This window comes from Calliphora vicina, chromosome 5 (assembly GCF_958450345.1).
Source record: "Calliphora vicina chromosome 5, idCalVici1.1, whole genome shotgun sequence".
In the NCBI taxonomy this organism is placed as follows: Eukaryota; Metazoa; Arthropoda; class Insecta; order Diptera; family Calliphoridae; genus Calliphora; species Calliphora vicina.
This window is the reverse complement of record NC_088784.1, coordinates 42,057,816-42,080,159: the sequence shown is the minus strand read 5'-3', so window position 1 is coordinate 42,080,159 and position 22,344 is coordinate 42,057,816.

Genomic DNA, 22,344 nt, shown 5'->3' with positions numbered 1-22,344 from the left:
AAAGAATCACCCCTGAATGGAGGCTTATCCTTAAAACCATTAGTTTGATTCAACGATATTAAGGTAAAATTAAATATTTATAATTTAATTATTAGATAGAAATTTAGAATTTTATGGAAGTTATTATACTTAATAAAAATAGTAGACAACGCTGTTTAAGCCACATGTTTGGTTATAAAGGATAACATGTCATAAGTTAAATTTTTGTGATGAGTGGTATTTTATCATAAAAATGTATATATTTTTAATCTTTTTTGTAAGAAAAAAGGAAATATTTTCTATTCCAAACAAACAAACTATTTTACCAAAATGTTTTATTTAAGGGATTCATATTAAAATTGCATCCTTCATACCAGTCAGTATTGGCACAACCTTCGCACTAAAGGTGGCTATTGTTTATCGAGTGGGTGAATGTATGAATAAATGAGTTCAAAGAGCAGGAAAGCTAGGGGTTTTTATGGAATTATTGATATATTTTAATCCCCATTCTTTTCTTATAATTTCTTTACATACAAATTTAAGCTTAAAACAAGTAATAAAGTATGGTCGGTCAAGCCCGATCATATAATACCCTATACTGACCAAATAAACAAACACATTTTGTTTATTTGGGCGCTATGACTAATTGTGGACGAAGCTCCTTGAAATTAGGAGATTTATGCTCGTTAAAGTGATTTTCGGAAGCGGGCCTTATATGGGAGCTATGGCTAATTATGTATCGATTATCTTAAAATTAGGTGACATAACTACCTTATATACATACATATATATGTAATACTTATTTGGAGTGAAATTTGTATTGATATATATAACATAAAGAAACAATGAATAAATTTGAGCCAATTTCAATAGACATCGTCCTTGGGCCGAAAAAAATGCACGAAGTTAATTTGATCGAAATATCTTCAAAATTGCGACCTGTACTTTGTACTTTAATCGACTCAGAAACTAATTCTGAGCAAATCGGTATACTTTAACATGTTAAGGTAGGGTCACACATAACAAATATTTGCCGAAAAAGACGTAACCACTAAATAAAATATATTTGAATTCTTTTATTTATTTCAAAAACTTATTTTACTTTGGATGATTAAAAAAAAAACAATTTAGTTTTATTTTATTTGATGCTGTTTGATCTTACAAAACACTTGTAAGAGTAAACATGTCAAACAAATTTGTGCTAAAAAAAGTGGTTACGCTTTTTTGAGCAAATATTTGTCATGACCCTTACCTTTAGTCTAATATTTTTGTGCATTACAAACATCAGCTCAAACGCACAATACTCTCCATACTATGGTGTACGCCTAATAGATACAGTTGGGAGCATTAAAAATCTTCTCTTGGCAGTGTGTTATTTTATTTGTGAATATTAAAATTAACCACATTCTGTTTTAATTTATTTTACACGAAATTAAATATTTTACATTTTATGAAATAGTGAACAATTTTTTCGCAGTATAATAACAGTTAAAGTTAGTTAATTATTAATTTTAGAATATTCGATAATTTCTTAAATTAAACTGTCCAATAAATTGAGACTTTTTGATTGGAACAGAATAGCAACCCTATAATTCTGAAAGAGCAAGTTGAGTAGATCATTCTTGTAGAGAATTCTTGAGAGAATTCTTATTGTCAGAGTTATATTGTGGAATTTTATGGGGATAATTTTTGTGGAATATCTTAACCCCTCTATCTCTTCTCTTTAGGGTTCAACTTGACCATTTTTTAGAGAAAATCAAAAAAGTCCTTTCAAAAAGAACATTTAAGGATTAAAATATTCTACGAAATTTTTTTACGGAAAATTTCAGTGGGGGTCACAAAAGATACAAAAGTTGTAAATAAAGCCATTTACGCTTAATTAGCAAAATTACAGGCCATCACGGTCACAGATTTTTTTAAAAAATCGCCAAAAATCCTAGGATGATTCGAATGAGCAGAAATTTGAAATATAAATAGTACTTTGGGAGATCTACAAAAATACATGCATACATATCTAAGTTATCTCTTTTAGTTCAAGATATATTTAGGTTTATTTATTTATTTTTTTTTAATTCTGCTCTATCTTTTTTTGGTTTTATAGATACGTCCTACCAGCTATCTTTGCTATAAAATTTTGAATAAAACCAAGATAAGTCGATAACAGTTATCATATACCTATAAAAAGTTACATGCATCAAAAGTTGCAACATGTCAAAATTGCATTTTTTTACGTTTTTTTTCAAAAAAGTCCCTATTTTTTTTTGTAGAAACAAATTTTTTTCGGGATTTTTAAATGATCCAAAAGGAGAACTTAATTCAAAAGCCTGTAAAGTAAAACTTGGCTGACTTGAGCGAACGTAGTCACCCCAGATCTATCCAAACTTTGCCAATTTAAAAAAAATTTAATGTTTGAGTAATAAATTCTAAAGCACCGATCTCCAAAAAGGCTGCATGTATGTTTAGGCCTATATCTCATTTAAATGCATGCAAAGTTATTTTACTATCACACGGTAGATAACGTCACAGTAGCGGCTTTTCTAAAAAAGCCCAGTTTTTGGAACATATTTTTCCCTTTTAGGAATTTTGTTATTTGAAAATAAAAAGTGTTAAATGTTGTAATGCCATTAACTTAAGGACATTTGGATCTACACTATTTTCAAATTTTGTTCTAATATCTTTAACCGTTAAAACATAAATTCAAATATTATTTTATTGTTTATAAAAAATCCCTTTATTATAATTTTTTAGTTTCTAAGGTAAATGACGTCCGAAAAATTCATAAAATTATTTTATTGCACTAACCTGTTAAGCTACTTATACAAAAAGCTTACATTTATTCATCAGGAGCTCCACAAACCTTGCTTCCTTTTGAAAAATTTAAAAAATTTTATATATATTCCATGCAAAATGTGTTTTGGAAAAAACTATAAAAATACGGCCATTTTTTTCATGTTCCAAATTTGGTTGTAACTTTTTATAGGGACGAGATAACTAATAATAATTTGGTGTATTTGTCCTTCGTGACCGACTTTATCGAAGACACGAGATGTGTCAATAAATAATGAGAGTAATACTGCTTGCTCTCGAAGGTTTTCCAGATAAGAGTAGTTATCAGTTCTGAAACCAAACCGTTTAGAAGCTGCAAAAAAGTGGCTTACCAATAACTTGATACTTTTTTGTTTGAAACAGTGGTTTCCACATCAATGGTCCTCTGATAGTACTGTTGTTTATATATCGTCACCTAAAATACAAAACAACGTATCATCAAGAAAATTCGAAATTGGTTTTATTATTGATTGCGATTCACTACATCGTATTACATATGTGTACTCAATTTAAAACTTTTACTATTAAAAATAACCCAGTTATAACCAAAATTTAAAAGAATGTGTCATCAAGTGCACGATTTTCTTAAACAAAATACGTTCTGAGTAATTAATCTTATTTTAGGTAGTTTTTTAATATTTTGTAATAAATTTGTTGCTATTGATTTTTTTTGCAGACTTTTAATGAAGTACCTCTTTTACGTTAAAATGTTGTTAGTAATTAAAATAAAAAAATGCTTACAAAATATAAAAATCTGCTTTTATTTAAAATAAAAAAAAACATAATTTTATTTACATTTATATTTTTTCATGCAAATTTATATTGATGATACATCAATTCAAAATAACATAAGACACATAGCTTAAAGTGTGCTTTAAAATTCTTTTTTTTATAAAATATATTTCTTTCATTGATTTTAATTAAGATTTGAAAATTCTATTTCAATATCTCAAGTAGTTTTCATGTTATATCGTTTTGTGACGATATATAATTTTTTTATTTGTGTGTTCCTCTTTTTTTTTTGTCTATCCAGAGCTTTTTGAAGACAACTGATGAACTAGAAAGCTGAAAATTGACATGCATATAGTAAATCATCTAGGTCTAATGTAGCCGAATTTTTGATTTTGGCCTGTGGGCGGAGAATTAAGAGTAAAAAGGGGCGTAGCAAAATTCCATATTTTAACATTTAACTTATATTGAAGTCCTCTAATGTCCTAGGAAGCTGAAATAACTACGTGCGTAGAATTGAGAGAAAAAGGGGCGTGGAAAATTTAGATTTTTTTACATTTCAGCTAATTTTGAAGCAAACTAAAGACCGGCACACGCGAAAACCATACATTTTCTAAAAATGTATTGAATTTCTTTAAAAGTTTGAGAAGGTCGTGTTTATTCCTGACACTCAGCTATCATCAAGATAAACATTAAACTGTTGCAAATTATTTGAGTAATGCTGATAAGTTCAAAAAATCGATAACTTTGGTTTTACTTGTACATACAATACTAGCTAAACCCGAAGTGCTTCGGTACCCGGATCGTAATGAAATGAAAAGTTTAGAGAAAAAAAATATATTTATTTATATTTATATGCATAAAATTGAGTAGTTAGTGTTCTTCTTTCTATTGAACTTTGAAAATATTTTCCTCAAAATTTCACATCGAAATATTGACAAGTAAAGACAGCCATATTCTGTTGTGCCGAATCTTATATACTCTTCACCAAATTATACTTTAAAATACAAATTTTAAATGTTTTTAGGCAAACAAAATTTCCAAATTATTTTTTAAAATTTAAAAAAATAACTAATTCAGGTATTCTTAATTGGTTGCCTTACAAATGGTTTTGTACATGATAAACTTCAACCTTAAATAGCTTAACCATGTTCAGCATTATATGAGTGTTTATTCAACTTTAAATACAATTTAATATTTAGCTATTCCAAAATTATCTGTAATGTTGAAAGTGAGTTTTTACATGGATATACACAGTCAAAGTAGCTAATAGCTACATTTGATGGTTATAAATATGAGTGTATATGGCTGCTGTTAAGTCATGTGTGAGTGAATGTGTGACTTACGAATTTATTTCATCACATATACTAAAAATCTTATCACACAGTTAAATAAGAAAGTGATAGATTGTCAAATACATTTACAGAAATATGAAACGAGAACACAGTTAAAGGATTCGGCCAAATACTTGGTGATGATTTCATAAGAAATTCCATAGTATCATACATATATTTTTTAATCTAGTTTATTTTAATCAAGTATCTTAAATTTCAAACGATACATTTTTCCGAATCAAGTTGGCCACCACTTGTTATGTACTACATCTCCATAGGTGAATAAGGGTATTATGCGTTTGTTGTAGGGTTCGCAATCGAGAAAATTTCGGCCGCAATTGTCGGGAATATCTCGTAGAAATTCCTGGGAAAATACAGGAATTTCTTTATAAGTTTTTCTTTTAAAATTATATTACAGATAAAACAGATTCTTTGAGATTTATTTTTTTGCTAATGTTTTTCACTTTTTTCTCATTTGCACCAAATCAGATGTTACCAATCATATATCATACCATTACAGAGCAGTGGGCACTCTATGAACCACTTGAAGATATGACGTAGACTAGACTCTATCATTTTGTTTATTGCAAAACTCCTCCACTGTTAAAATTGTCTCATTTGTAAACGGAATTCTTCTATGGGCTTTACTTGAGCACTGACGAAACATTGATTTTAGCTTGTGTTTCTGTATCACTGCTGCAGCAAGTAGATGTCCGGTATATCTCGTGAAACACTGAAGTCATATTTAATGATATGATAAATGGATATTCTTTAATTATTCACTTCCTGCGACATTACAAATAAATATTTAGATAATTGGTTACTTTATGCATCTCACGTAGTCTATAGTGGAGACAATTCTCACTTTAAAGGTTGTGTGAGTAATTAGTACAAACCTATTTTATACAAATTTTATTGATTCTCATACAGTTTATTTTTAGTTTTGCTTAGGAATACTGATATCCCATGTAATATAATATGAAGTCAATAGGTACTTTAGTGTCTTTTAGTAACCTATAGTGAAGTCACTTTAAACGTTTATTTTGTACTGCACTTTGGAAAGCAATCCATTGGAGAGTTGTCGGAGGAAGTTTTGTTTACAAGCAATCCTTTATTAGACTATATATATTATGTCCGTCTATTTGAGGTCAATTAGCACCCGTACATGTTAAAATAACGAATTATGTAGCTGATCCAGTAACCAGTTTGGTAGCTAGTAAGGTAACTAACACTATTTTACCAGTATGTGAATCCAATGCGTTGACAACTTTGGACTAGCTATTAGAAAGTCTCATTTTAATCAAAAAGGGTCAATTGACCCAATCCTTATGACATGCACGTTTTAAAATAACTAGTCAACTGAAGTAACTAGTTCCCACCCTAAATGATGGGTAAAATTAAAAAGACTGTCTCTTAGAAATGCAGGGGAATTTGAAAAAGTTAAGCACCCACAAAACAAACTACTTAGCTTTTTCGAGCCTCTACTGTATTTACATACACGTCACAATGGAATGGAATCAATTGTCAATACAAGAACTTGTAAAATCTCTGTCATTTGCATTATTTCAAATCAACTGAAGTCATTCAGAAATGGCAAAATATTTTGATTCTGCTCTACAATGTGGTCTAACAAATAACATGGGAAACGCTTTTTGGAATAACGTGTCGATATACTTTTTTGTTAAAATATGAATTGTCGAAATACACAATCAGAAAATTCCATTTATGTATTTAATAATTTTCAATAAAAACCCTAGTATGTGTAATTTAATATAATTTCCAGATTTAGAGAAATTTCTTAAATATTTTTTTCTCTTGTCTACTTTAAATCACAGTACATACATAAAATGTAATTTTATCATTATTTTTTTTATTCTCGAAAATGTTTCATTGTCATTGATAAAGAATATATGTATGTATGTATGTATATATTTGTGATATTCATGTATTTGAGTGTGTATCTATGTATGTATGTATATTTGAATGTATAACAACAAAAATCCTTGAAATTCTGTAGTGATTACTGTGCAATTTCCCGCCCAGCTACATAGAAAATGTCGGCGTTTGACATTTCTTAGCATCGTATCTGTTGTTGCTACTATAGTCTCCACATTCACACAAACGCACACATTAACGTATCTCCGACGACAGTGACTTTTGTGGATGCTGCTGATTATCACTGATGTGAGTGCGCTCCAATGACTTCTTTGTCGCACGGGGACACAACAACTCAGCAGGTAGGCAACACTGACAGTGATAACGAAGACGACAATGGAAATGGCAAGAACGTCATTGACTTTGTCATAATCTCGAGTGGCCTTTGTATCCACCGTAATCATAATCTTTGTCATTTTCATCATCGCCAGCCTCATACTCACGGTCGTTGTCGCTGTCGTCTCCTAAACAACTGATAAAATCCAAATACAATGTGTTGGAAATGAAACACAAACTTGGAAAAATACTCGCTCGCTCGCTTTCTTCTCTACACTTTTCTATCCGAAGGAGTGTGAGTTATAAGGACGAGTACGGTCGAGTATCAACAACATACATTTGATAACGAAATATTGCTATAGCGACAATGACGACGCGTCGGTGAGGATGATGTGGCTGCTGCTGATGATGATGATGCATTCTTTTAGTGTTTTTTGCTCTGTTGAGTATTTGGATGCAGCAAAAGAATCATCTTGATTTCATTTTGTCTGTTTCGATATTTTCCTTTTTCTTTTTGTTGTCGTTGTTTTTTATTCTTTTATAAATGGTCATATCATCGAGGGTTGTCTGAACGTACGTGTGAGATTTTGACTTTGGTTAATTAACGCTTCAATTCAATGTTGTTGCTTGAAAACATGTATGTATGTATGTATATTTTATTTGTTTATGTTTGTATTTTTAGAATTTTGGAATTTGCCAATCATCATGTTCGCTAGCCGTTAAAAGGAATTGTCGCATGTGTCGCATCACGTTTGTATTTCTGGCTGTCTGTACAGTAGTCAGTCACCACTCAACTCAACATCCATCCATACATATGTATTTGTTTGTATGAATGCATAATTCTTATGTATGAATGTATGATGTATTTAGTTGTTTTTGCTGATTGTGTGATGGTGTTGTGAATGCATCAGTTAAATGGTGACGAATTTTCCCACATTTTTATGGGTTTTTTTCTTCTGTGTGTCTTTTGGAAACTACAAGTTGTGACTTTTTCTTATTTTTCTATTTCGCTTTCTTCTATTATTCAAGTATTTTCTAATGAATGCAAATGCCCCTTTGCAGCATGACCATGAACGATTTTGTATTCATTTCATTTCCACAAAACATTGGGGGTTCTTTTTATTTACGTTTGGCTGTTTATTTACCTCTGAAAATGAAAATGACATTCACATAAATACTCGTGCACCTAAAGGTATGAATACAATTAAATTCATTCATTATGAGTTGCGTTTTGTTAGTTAAATCCATATTTTTGGTAATTTTTTTAGATTTTGTGATAATTATCTGTTCTTTTGTGTTGCACTCGTACTTGTGTTGTGTTTTCAATGTGGAAATTATGACACGCACACATTTGGTGCATTCAAAATGAGTCTCATTCATTATCTAGTGATTAGTTGATTAGTGTCATAGTCATTTCTAAATAAATAATGATGTACCTCTACATATGTATGTATACAATTCAAGTTTTTATCTTTTTCTATAAACAAAAACTTTAAACATACATATACTCGAAAGTTATTTATTTATTTATTATTTATTAAATAAGCTAATGCTATACGTTCTGGCTTTTTTCAAATTGTGTCTTAAAGATTTTAATGTTGATCACATTACTAAACAAATAATAGGTATGTCTTTACATTAGGATGTTTTTTATTTTTTACTTTTCGTTAAATAACAAATTTCTCATTTATTTATAATGGAATCGTACAACGTAATCTATACATAAGTATATTTTTAAAAAGATATAAATACTAATACAAATATATTGTAAAATGTTCTATTTGTTACGTATCCTAATACACCACTACGTGTCCTAGTCCAACATTACTAATTTTTCATCTTCAAATCTGCGTCCTAAAAAAGTAATATTTTATATTATTTTCAAAACTCCAGTTCAAAAAATATTAGGTCAATTTCTCTCATAGTTTTCTTTAAGGATTTCGAAAACAATTTTTCGTTTGGTCAATTCACCAATTAAGCATATTGAAAAAAGCTATTGCAAGTGTAGGTCTTTTTGTCTGAGGAGTATACTAAGAGAAATATGACGATCTAAATTTAAGAAAAAAAAATTCTTGAATGTAGTTTTCAAGTTTTATTCTTAAATTATGCCCAGTAAAATTTACGTTCTCAAATTTAAAAATAGAAGAACATCATCTTAATTTTAAGATTGTATTCTTGAATTTAAGATTTAATTCTTGATTTTTTTAGAAATTTGACAATAATGAAAGCTTGTTGTATTATAAGTTGCAAAATGCTGACCGAAGCAGACATATTTAAAAAAGTGAAACAATTGGGCTTGAGAATTGATATTTTAGTAAAATTAGATAATTTTATAAAATTTTGGGACGTCATTTACCTTAAAAACTAAAAAAATATAATATGGTGATTTTTCACGAATAAAAATATAAAATTTGACTTAATGTAAAATTTTAACAGTAGACTAAAATGTCCTTAATAGCATTAGAATTTTTGACATTTTTTATTTTCAAATAACAAAATTCCTAAACCGGGGAAAATGTGTTCCAAAAACTGAGTTTTTTCAGAAAAGTGCATACTGTGACGTTATTTACCTCGTGGTAGTAAAAACACTTAGTAAGTATTTAAGAAACATATGGTTAACTGAGAACAATTTTTCTTTACACGCTTTTGCATTAAGTTGCCTTTCCGGATCATGTAAAAATTCTATATAGTCCCGAAGAAAATTTTTTTCAACAAAAGAAAAAATATATGGGCTTTTTTGGGAAACAACGTAAAAAATACGGCCCTTTTTACAAGTTCCAACTTTGGATGCGAATAACTTTTTATAGGGAACAGATCACTGTTAGCAAGTTGTTATTATTTTATTTAGAATTTTATAGTCAATATAGCAAATATTTTAAAAATAAATTTCGACCCTCGGTAGGCCCAGATCGACCAAAATTAAAAAAAAAAAATCAATAAACCTGAATATCTCTTCAACTAATAGAGATAACCTACACTTGTAAGCGTATATATATATTTAAAATTTTAGCTCATTCGGATCATAAATGCATTTTTGGCGATTTTTTTAAAAAATTTGAGACCCGAGGTGACCAAATTTGGTGGGCTACGCACTGGCCCCCATTATCGCTAGGAAGCTGAACAAACGTAAATTTTTTTGAAATAATTCGTTATCTCGGGAACTATTGGAGATATTGTTACGGTTTGAGCTGAGGTATTTTTGAGTTGCTTTAGTAAAAAATTCTAAAAAGGCAAAGCACCGATCCACGAAAAAGCTCCATAGGGTTATATAAACAATACATGTTTCTTAAATACTTACAAACTTTATTTTACCGCGTTCAAAAGATACGCCATTTATTGTAAATCCCGCATTTTTAAGGCATACACCAAATATTAAGACAGAAATTCACTTAGCTATTGGTCTTAAAATGTTCAGAATGTCCATAACTATTTACATATTCAAACAAGTAAGAGTACTATATTCGGCCGTGCCGAATCTTAAATACCCTCCACCTAAATATGATGGTATAACAACTGAAATAATATAACAATTGCTAGAAAGACTAGTATACGCAAAAGATATTTTATTTCAAATGTATAAAAAATTGTATCTACTTCAATAGTTTATAATTGAAATTCCTATTAGAACGTATGAAATTCAACAATTTATATACTTAATAATTAGTTAATACGTTTGGATCAACATTTTTCCTTTTTAACCTCAAGTGAAGAAACAGAGTATAAAAAAGGATATACAAATATATTTTTAGACAAATTTAAAATATTGGATTGTGGGACTTATATGGGAGCTATGACCTATTATGATTCGATTGTCATAAAATATTTTAAAGTGATTTTTATGTATTTATATGGGAGCTGTGACCAATTATGGACCTATATTTTCAAAATTCAGTAGTATGATTTTGAATACAAATTACTCTTCTGTGTACTTTTTTGTTTCAATATATGGAAGGTATTTGGTCATTATGAGCTTAAGTATTTGAGGGCTATTTTTGTAGAATTTCATATAAATAACGCTATTAACATGGGTGGACCTTATATGGGAGCTATGGTTAAATATGGACCGATATTTACAAAATCCAATATTATGATTTCTGTATACAAATTACTGATCTGTGCGTTATTTCATTTTGATATCGATTTGTTTTAAATATTTATTAAGGTTAATATCTTTTTCGGAAATGGACCTTATAGGGGAGTTATGACCAATTATCGGCCAATCTGCGTATAAAAACCGATATTCACTAAAACCTGTAGTATGCTTTCTAAATATAAATTACGGATCTGTGTAAAATTTAGTTTTGATATTGATATTTTTTAGATATTTATGTAGGTTAATGTGTTTTTCGGAAGTGGTCCTTATATGGGACCTATAACCAATTATGGGCCGATTTTCATAGAATTAGGTACAGCGATCTTGGTATATATGGGGACTATTTATGACGAATTTCAAGTTAATATCGATATTTATAGGACATTTATGCTTATTTAAGTTATTTTCGGAAGTGAACTTTAAATGGGGGCTATGGTCAAATATGGGCCGATCCACAAACAATTTGGTGTTGTGATCTTTTTAAGCATGAAACTTATTTTTCCTGCATTTTGTAGGGATATTGCAATTTTGTATGCATTTACAGACCATAGAACAATATTTTGGGTAGAAATTTGTATGGGGGCTAGGTGAAATCATGGACCGATTCTTATAATTTTTACCAAAGTTAGTCCTTTTTACATAAAAATAAGGTGTGTAAAATTATATGGTATTATCTGCAATATATTTGCAGAAATAACAAAAACAATTTTAAAATTATCAAGTTTTTTTTTAGGTTGTCTCACATTTTGGTTCATAACTCTGGTTCCACTGAACCGATTTTGCTGATTTTCAATACCAAACTGCTTACGAGAATAATAAACATGTTTTTTGCAAGTCTACCAATTTTCTTTGTCTATTTTGGACGTGAGCGTGTTTTACATAGACAGACAGACAGACAGACAGACAGACAGACAGACAGACAGACAGACAGACAGACAGACAGACAGACAGACAGACATACATACATACATACATACAGACAGACAGACAGACAGACAGACAGACAGACAGACAGACAGACAGACAGACAGACAGACAGACAGACAGACAGACAGACAGACAGACAGACAGACAGACAGACAGACAGACAGACAGACAGACAGACAGACAGACAGACAGACAGACAGACAGACAGACAGACAGACAGACAGACAGACAGACAGACAGACAGACAGACAGACAGACAGACAGACAGACAGACAGACAGACAGACAGACAGACAGACAGACAGACAGACAGACAGACAGACAGACAGACAGACAGACAGACAGACAGACAGACAGACAGACAGACAGACAGACAGACAGACAGACAGACAGACAGACAGACAGACAGACAGACAGACAGACAGACAGACAGACAGACAGACAGACAGACAGACAGACAGACAGACAGACAGACAGACAGACAGACAGACAGACAGACAGACAGACAGACAGACAGACAGACAGACAGACAGACAGACAGACAGACAGACAGACAGACAGACAGACAGACAGACAGACAGACAGACAGACAGACAGACAGACAGACAGACAGACAGACAGACAGACAGACAGACAGACAGACAGACAGACAGACAGACAGACAGACAGACAGACAGACAGACAGACAGACAGACAGACAGACAGACAGACAGACAGACAGACAGACAGACAGACAGACAGACAGACAGACAGACAGACAGACAGACAGACAGACAGACAGACAGACAGACAGACAGACAGACAGACAGACAGACAGACAGACAGTCAGACAGTCAGACAGACAGACAGACAGACAGACAGACAGACAGACAGACAGACAGACATACAGACAGACAGACAGACAGACAGACAGACAGACAGACAGACAGACAGACAGACAGACAGACAGACAGACAGACAGACAGACAGACAGACAGACAGACAGACAGACAGACAGACAGACAGACAGACAGACAGACAGACAGACAGACAGACAGACAGACAGACAGACAGACAGACAGACAGACAGACAGACAGACAGACAGACAGACAGACAGACAGACAGACAGACAGACAGACAGACAGACAGACAGACAGACAGACAGACAGACAGACAGACAGACAGACAGACAGACAGACAGACAGACAGACAGACAGACAGACAGACAGACAGACAGACAGACAGACAGACAGACAGACAGACAGACAGACAGACAGACAGACAGACAGACAGACAGACAGACAGACAGACAGACAGACAGACAGACAGACAGACAGACAGACAGACAGACAGACAGACAGACAGACAGACAGACAGACAGACAGACAGACAGACAGACAGACAGACAGACAGACAGACAGACAGTCAGACAGACAGACAGACAGACAGACAGACAGACAGACAGACAGACAGACAGACAGACAGACAGACAGACATACAGACAGACAGACAGACAGACAGACAGACAGACAGACAGACAGACAGACAGACAGACAGACAGACAGACAGACAGACAGACAGACAGACAGACAGACAGACAGACAGACAGACAGACAGACAGACAGACAGACAGACAGACAGACAGACAGACAGACAGACAGACAGACAGACAGACAGACAGACAGACAGACAGACAGACAGACAGACAGACAGACAGACAGACAGACAGACAGACAGACAGACAGACAGACAGACAGACAGACAGACAGACAGACAGACAGACAGACAGACAGACAGACAGACAGACAGACAGACAGACAGACAGACAGACAGACAGACAGACAGACAGACAGACAGACAGACAGACAGACAGACAGACAGACAGACAGACAGACAGACAGACAGACAGACAGACAGACAGACAGACAGACAGACAGACAGACAGACAGACAGACAGACAGACAGACAGACAGACAGACAGACAGACAGACAGACAGACAGACAGACAGACAGACAGACAGACAGACAGACAGACAGACAGACAGACAGACAGACAGACAGACAGACAGACAGACAGACAGACAGACAGACAGACAGACAGACAGACAGACAGACAGACAGACAGACAGACAGACAGACAGACAGACAGACAGACAGACAGACAGACAGACAGACAGACAGACAGACAGACAGACAGACAGACAGACAGACAGACAGACAGACAGACAGACAGACAGACAGACAGACAGACAGACAGACAGACAGACAGACAGACAGACAGACAGACAGACAGACAGACAGACAGACAGACAGACAGACAGACAGACAGACAGTCAGACAGACAGACAGACAGACAGACAGACAGACAGACAGACAGACAGACAGACAGACAGACAGACAGACAGACAGACAGACATACAGACAGACAGACAGACAGACAGACAGACAGACAGACAGACAGACAGACAGACAGACAGACAGACAGACAGACAGACAGACAGACAGACAGACAGACAGACAGACAGACAGACAGACAGACAGACAGACAGACAGACAGACAGACAGACAGACAGACAGACAGACAGACAGACAGACAGACAGACAGACAGACAGACAGACAGACAGACAGACAGACAGACAGACAGACAGACAGACAGACAGACAGACAGACAGACAGACAGACAGACAGACAGACAGACAGACAGACAGACAGACAGACAGACAGACAGACAGACAGACAGACAGACAGACAGACAGACAGACAGACAGACAGACAGACAGACAGACAGACAGACAGACAGACAGACAGACAGACAGACAGACAGACAGACAGACAGACAGACAGACAGACAGACAGACAGACAGACAGACAGACAGACAGACAGACAGACAGACAGACAGACAGACAGACAGACAGACAGACAGACAGACAGACAGACAGACAGACAGACAGACAGACAGACGGGCTCAATCGACTTAGAATTTCATAAGGATCAATAATATATATACTTTATTGGGTCTCAGATGAATATTTCTCAATGTTACACACGGAATGACAAACTTATATATACCCTCGTTCACCACTTATGGTGGTGGAGGGTATAAAAATAAATTAAAAGATCATTTAATACAAATCCCCACATTGAAATTATTTTAAATTTCTATTTAAGTAATAATGATAATCCAATTGATTTACATGATTGGCAAATAGGGTATTCAATAAATCGGGTTTCTGGTTTAATCGGTTAATCGAGCAAATAATTAATCGGGGTTTAGATTTAATCGGTTAGTAATCGGTTAATTTTAAATTATTCGATTAACCGAATAATTTGTATTTAAATGTTAAACTGAAACTAAATCACGAATTTATTAATAAAATTAACAAAAACATAAAAAATAAACAAAACATAACAATTAAACCAAAAAGTAAATATGTAATTTTGTTTAGTTTTAATAAAACTCGACTTGGAAAAAACCCTCTCGCTGATTGTAGATGTTGGAGAAATCGAAAGTAAGACGTGATAAAGAATATCTAATTTGTCAATTATTTTTTTAGTTATTTCTAAGCATATAAAATCCTCCATTATACCATTGGAGTCCTTTTGGACTTTTTAGATTTTAAATATTTTTAATAATTTCGATAAGTTCTGATAAAAACTCGTTTCAGTATTCAGTTTCGTCTATTATCATGTTCTCATCCGACAAATACATGTAAATTAAATATGCCAGTTGTTATATGTTCGATGTTTGATAAAACATGTAATTTTACTTTGACATTTGTATTTCAATTCAAATGGAAAATTAGAAGCAAAAACAATATGTTAAAGTGCAAAAAAAAGAAATTTCGGTTAAACGGTTAATCGACACAAAGTAATCGGTTTATTCGTTATTTGAAAATCGGCAATTTTGAATTATTCGAACAGTTAACCGACCAAAATTAATCGGTTAACCGAATACCCTACTGACAACAAAGAATTTGGAACTTTTCTAAAAAAACTTAGTTTTTGGAACATATTTTCCCTGTTTTATGAATTTCGGTATTTGAAAATAAAAAATGTCAAAAATTCTAATGCTATTGATGTAAGGATATTTGAGTTTATATTAGTTCCGAATTTCGTTATGATACGTCTTTTAAATTTTACATTAATTCAAATTTTATATTTTTCCACTTATAAGTTCCACAAACAAATTTTTACGTTTTTTCATATATTGGTTATTCAAGCTATTTTTGCTGTTGACCTGTGTAATTTATTTCAATTTTCAACGTAAATTGTATACGATTACATATTATATACATAAACTAGCAAACGTTGTTCTGTCATAGCTCACACAATAGTACTCTAGATATGCAATAATAAATTTTAACTTTGTATGGGAGGTGCCATGCCCATTGTTCCTATATAGGTCAATTGTGAATCTAAACCATCCAGGTACCCACTCAAACACACACAACAAATTTCATCGAAATCGGCCCAGCCGTTAAAGAGGAGTTCAGTTACTAACATACGTACAGAAGAATTATATATATATAAAGATATGAAAATTACAAAATTGTTTTAATTTATTACGCACAAATTTTATTTCGAATAAATTTCATTAAACATCTACTGTTTTGAGAATTGTAATAAGATCAAAATGGTTTGTTAAACAAAGTCATAAAACAGCACTTTAATTTTTCTTCATCATCTTTACCACCATCCCATTACCATATTGGCGAGGGTATATTGGGTTAAGGCTGATGTTTGTAACGAGCATAAATATTGTCCCAAACTACAGGTCGCAATACTTCGACAAACTCTTCTATGGCTCCAAGGACTCAGCCTATTGAATTTGGTAAGAATCTGTCCATTATTTCTCCTAGCCCCATACGATTGCCCTATCTGAAAATAGTTAAGCACCTGAAAATAGTTAAGCACCAAACCAAACTCAGCAAAAATAAATTTTATATACGTCGAACTCACCTCATTAAATTTTGTGACGATCGGTCCATATAGACCAGACCCACTTCCGAGAATCACTTACTTTAACTAGCATAAATCTCTTAAAAATATTGGTATTCAAATAAAATTCAATAAAAATATTTTATATATGTATATATAAAAGTCATGCCACTAAATTTTACAACGATCGGTCCATAATTAGTCATAGCTCCAATGAGTATAGATTTCTTAAAAATGTTGGTATCCAAAAAAAATCCAACAGAAATAGGTTTCATATATACAGAAGTCATAGCACCTAATTTTATGGCGATTGGTCCATAATTAGATTGGTTTAGGGTATCATAAGGTCGGGCTTGATCGACTATACTTTCTTACTTGTTATATTTGGGTTGGTTTATCAGTGAAAGAATGAATGAAAAGAAATTGAAATATTGTTATAATGAACAACATATGAACCTTTCATATACATAAGTACTCATTCATTCAATCATTCCTTCATTCATACGACCATACTCACACATGATCACATTTTACATTACATGGGCCCATACTTACTTAGCTGGTATCAGAATGATGAATTAAATAATATTATTGCCTGCGATAAAGATGAAGTTAATGTAACAAGACGACGGTGATGATGATGATGTAGATGAAGACGATGGTACTGTTGATGATGAACAATATAACAACATCAAATAAATAAAAATTTACACCTGGATTTTAAGTTGAGTAAATAGGAAATTCACACTGAATTCAAAGTAAAACAAGTGTAAAAGATAAAAACAAAAATAATAAATAAAAACAACAGTGAAAGAGAACAAATAAAGGAAGGCATGTTTGTATGAATGATAATAATGAGGTGGATATATAGTTTTCATGTGTAAATATGGATTTTAAGATGAAAGATATTTAGCTTTCAAATTTTTAGGAAGTAAGATTTTTTGGGTTGTGTAAATGTCTCTATCTCAACATATTTAGAAGATTTAATTATGTTAAAATGATTTTCGGAAAGGTGGCTTATATGGAAGCTATGGCAAATAATGGACTGATCGGTATCGAATTTAGTAGTGTGAGTCACGTGATATATATTTATGTGGAGTTTAGGGTGAATTTCAATATATTTCAGAGTTTTATTAGGGTTAAGTCCTATTCGGTGAGAGCAACTGTATAGGGTCTAGCAATAATAATGGACCTGCGACCTGTTTGGTTATAGTTTGACTGTCGGTCGGACATCGCTTAATCGAATCAGAAAGTGATCCTACACAGATGGGAATATTTTAGGGTGGGTGTTGGACAGTGGTGTTTAGTGTAAACAAATATAAAATCGTTAATATTTGTGAATGTTGCAAAGTCCGAAAAGGTTTCATAAACAATATTCTGAAAGTCCAGAACAAAAAATATTGAAAATAGCTGTTGATCATGTTTTTCGGACAAATCACTGTAAAACCTCCATTCGTTTATGCACAAAATAATATTATATAAGCCTTTTAAAACCGGAAAAATTAACAAAAGTGATACAATTAATGAAAAGTCTCTGATGAGCAAAAATAGAAAAATAGTAATATTTTAAAAAATAGCACAAACTTGTGCAATCTTTTTTTCTGGTTCCTACATTATTTATATCTATATTCAGATACTTATTTTAAATTTTATTGTGGTATATAAAATTTTTTTAAGAAAAACAACTTAGCCTTTAAAAAGTGTGAAATTTTTTTTCATTTCAATTTTTAACGTATTGTTCCAATAAATATTTAAGATATTTTTTTTTGGAAATATTGAAAATAGCAGATCATTTAAACTTCTTAAAAAGAAACAATAAAAACATCTGAAATTTTCTTCACTTTCTTGAATTTGACAGCGTCTCAAAACTACAAATCTTAACTTAAATTCTTGCAAATTCACAATATGATGCAGAATTTTGTTGTCCTTCGAGCTGCAATATAGTTATTTTTAATTTCTTTAAATAAATTTCTGACTTTTTAGCCAGGTTTTCTGCTCCTCTCCCCAGCATTAAATGTTATTGTAATTGTTTTTAAAAAGTCCGTTGGACGGGCATTTTATTCAAATTATATTTTTTTTGGTTCTGTCAAGTTTTACCATTTTTAAAACCAAACATTCTGATCCACAGAGAATATGTCATCCCCTTAGATCCTTACCTCTAGGTCCTATCGCGACTTCAACAGACAAAGGACAAAGCTAGATCAGCTTAAACTTTTATAAATAAACAAAATATATACACTTTTATGGGTGTATTTTCAATATTTCGATATGTTACAAACGGAATGACAAAATAGAACTAATAAACTGTGTTTAAAAATCGTGTTTTTTTTAGACTGGATTAGTATTTTTTATGAATTAAGATTTCTAAAGTAAATTCTATATAGTACCTACATATTAATAATTATGGACCAACAATTATGAAATTTGGTAAAGTAATTTTTGTTATGAAATATACTTATGTTTGAGCTTTAAGGCCAAAAAGGGGTTTGAAAAAATTATTTTATTGAAATTCCTATAGCGAAAGTACTCGAGGAATACCTAAATTCAATTAAAAATTTAATTGTTGTAATTTTCAAAATTAATATTTACTCACAGAATTAGGTTTGTATGACGTTTATACATTTCTTAGAAAACATTAGAATGCTCCAATAAAAACAATTTTTTTTTGTAATTGAGGATAATCAGTAATCACTTAGATTACGCTAAAACTGGTAAACATACCAGTATAACTTGAAGTCTTTGGCAATGTAATTATTACACCGAGGATAGTATGTCGTTGTCTCAGAGAGCTATTACTAATAGCCTATTATTTCGCAACGAAAAACGCGTATTGAGACTGTCTGATAATATTAGCCATAAGTTGCAATGCTTTGCATAAAATTGCAGAATTAAAAAGTTACAATCGTTAAAAAGGCACGCGCTTTAAGATTTACAAAAATTAATATTTAGCATTTGGTTTTCAATTAAATGGTATTTTAAAGCAGGATGCAGTATTCAACACTTTTCAATGGGTCAAATTTGACCAAAAGACCCTATGAAGGTTAAACTATTGCTCTGCATTGATCGAAACAAATAGTAGTCGGACGTGGCAAGGTCTGGACTATAAGGCGCGTGAGGCAAAACTTTCCAACCACTTCTATCCAAATAGTTTTGTAACAGGTATTGTATAATGTGGCCGAGCGTTGTCTGGGCTCTTTACGGTCAATGCTTACTGCAAACGAATCAGTTCCTTGCGGTACAGTGATGGTCTGGCCAGAGTTTCCTCATATATAAGTAATACTACAGGGCTTAATGGTTTTATGTATTTCCTATTGAAGATTCAATTGTGCGCGATTGATTTATCAATGACCTGTGTCGTTTGTTTTAGAATCTAAAGGCATTGAAGGGTATGAATACATTAGTAATAGTAAAATACTGGTAACTAGTAAAAAACTTTATTAAGGCATGACTAAACTGTATTTTGAAACCCGTTGATGAGAAGCAAGATATCAACTCTGAAGAGTCATTCATGATCAAATGAGCTGTTGAATCGCAAACAAATTTCAATATCGAAATTATAATAAAATGTACTTCATTTCTTGCTCGATATCGTATGCCATAATCTTAAATAAGAAAATGACGATAAATTTTACTCGATATTGAATGCGGCAATTCCGCCCCAGTTTTGTGAAATACAACAGGATCACATAGATAATATATAGTAAGTGATCCGGTTTCAACTTGACCTAGGGCAAATCAATATATTTAGTTTTATTTTATTTGCTATTACAAAACACTTGTAAGAATAAACAATGTCAGAACAAATTGTGTCTTTAATAGTAAATTCTTGTAAGGTACTATCACAACCTATCGATTCATAAATATTTTGTCTAATTATTTTTTTTATGACCAACAGTTCATATTAAGAATATCTCTGATCAGTGTTGTACAGCTTAAGCAAAATGTATAATTTTTATAGATTTTTATATAAAACTACTAATGTTAGTTCTTCAAGTTTCACCAACCCACATTTATTTGCAAATAATATATCTAAATTTGTGCTACATACTTTAGGGATCTTTTTTATTACAGTTGACTGGACTCAAAAAAAAATCCGAGTTTTACCCGGAATTTTTGAATTTCTTTTCTTTACAAACCATCTCCTGAAAATTTCGATTGGAATAAAAAAAATCAGCCAAATCGCTCCAGCCGTTCTCACGTGATGCCATTACATACATGGACCATTTCATTTTAATATATATAGACTAGTTGACCGCCCCGGCTTCGCCCGGTAGCATTTACTAATGTTAGTTCGTCAAGTTTCTCCAAACCTGACTGTTCTTATTTATTTGCATACTTTAGGGGCTTTTTTATTACAGTTGACTGGACTCATAAAAAGCCGGTTTTAGCCGTAATTTTTTAATTTTTTTCTTTACAAACCATCTCCTGAAAATTTCGAATCGAATAAAAAAAAATCAGCCAAATCGCTCCAGCCGTTCTCATTTCATTTTTATATATATAGATTTTTATGATTTCATTCAAAATCTACAAGGATTTTAAAGATTACACTATTAAAAAGGAGCTTTTGTTGATACCCATGTCGGGTCATATGATTTCTTTATTTATTTTATAGATTTTTTGAAAAATTGCATATATCTTGAAACTTTAAATTCAATTTAAAAGTATAAAGGGCCCTTTGAATAAAAACTGAGTACGTAGTATTACTTTGTATTGTCTCTAGTTGCTCGTATATATCGATTTTTCCATGTTTAAATTACATGGTTTAATAATCGTGTGGAATCAAATTACCCAGCAAAAAATATTGCTAAGTAATGAGTTAAAATATTATTCATTGCTTATACAATGACATTTTAGCGCTTTATTTTAACACGGTGATGATATTGAAAGTAATTACTTACCACAAACGCTTATAAATGGGTTATTAAATAAGTCATTACCATGTAATCATTCAATTTATTATGAATTTATTCGCAATTAAGTAAACAACTATTTATATATCAATTTATATGTGAAACTATTACACAACCACTTCTAAGTAATGAATATGACATGAAGTAGTCAGTCATTGAAAAGTAAGTAGTTTAGTAATTCCAAGACATTGCCAAGTAATTTTACATAGAATATGCTTTTACAGTAAAAGGAAAAATTTCATGAAATTTATGGCTCGTTTTTTTATTTTGCTTTTTTGGAGCACTTTGCTATTTTTGGTCCAAACTAATTTGGAGCACTCTAATTCGCATACACATCATAAACAGACAAACATTTATCTTGGTATTGTTTATCTACGAGAAACTTCATGCATTTATGATAAACATGATGATGATGA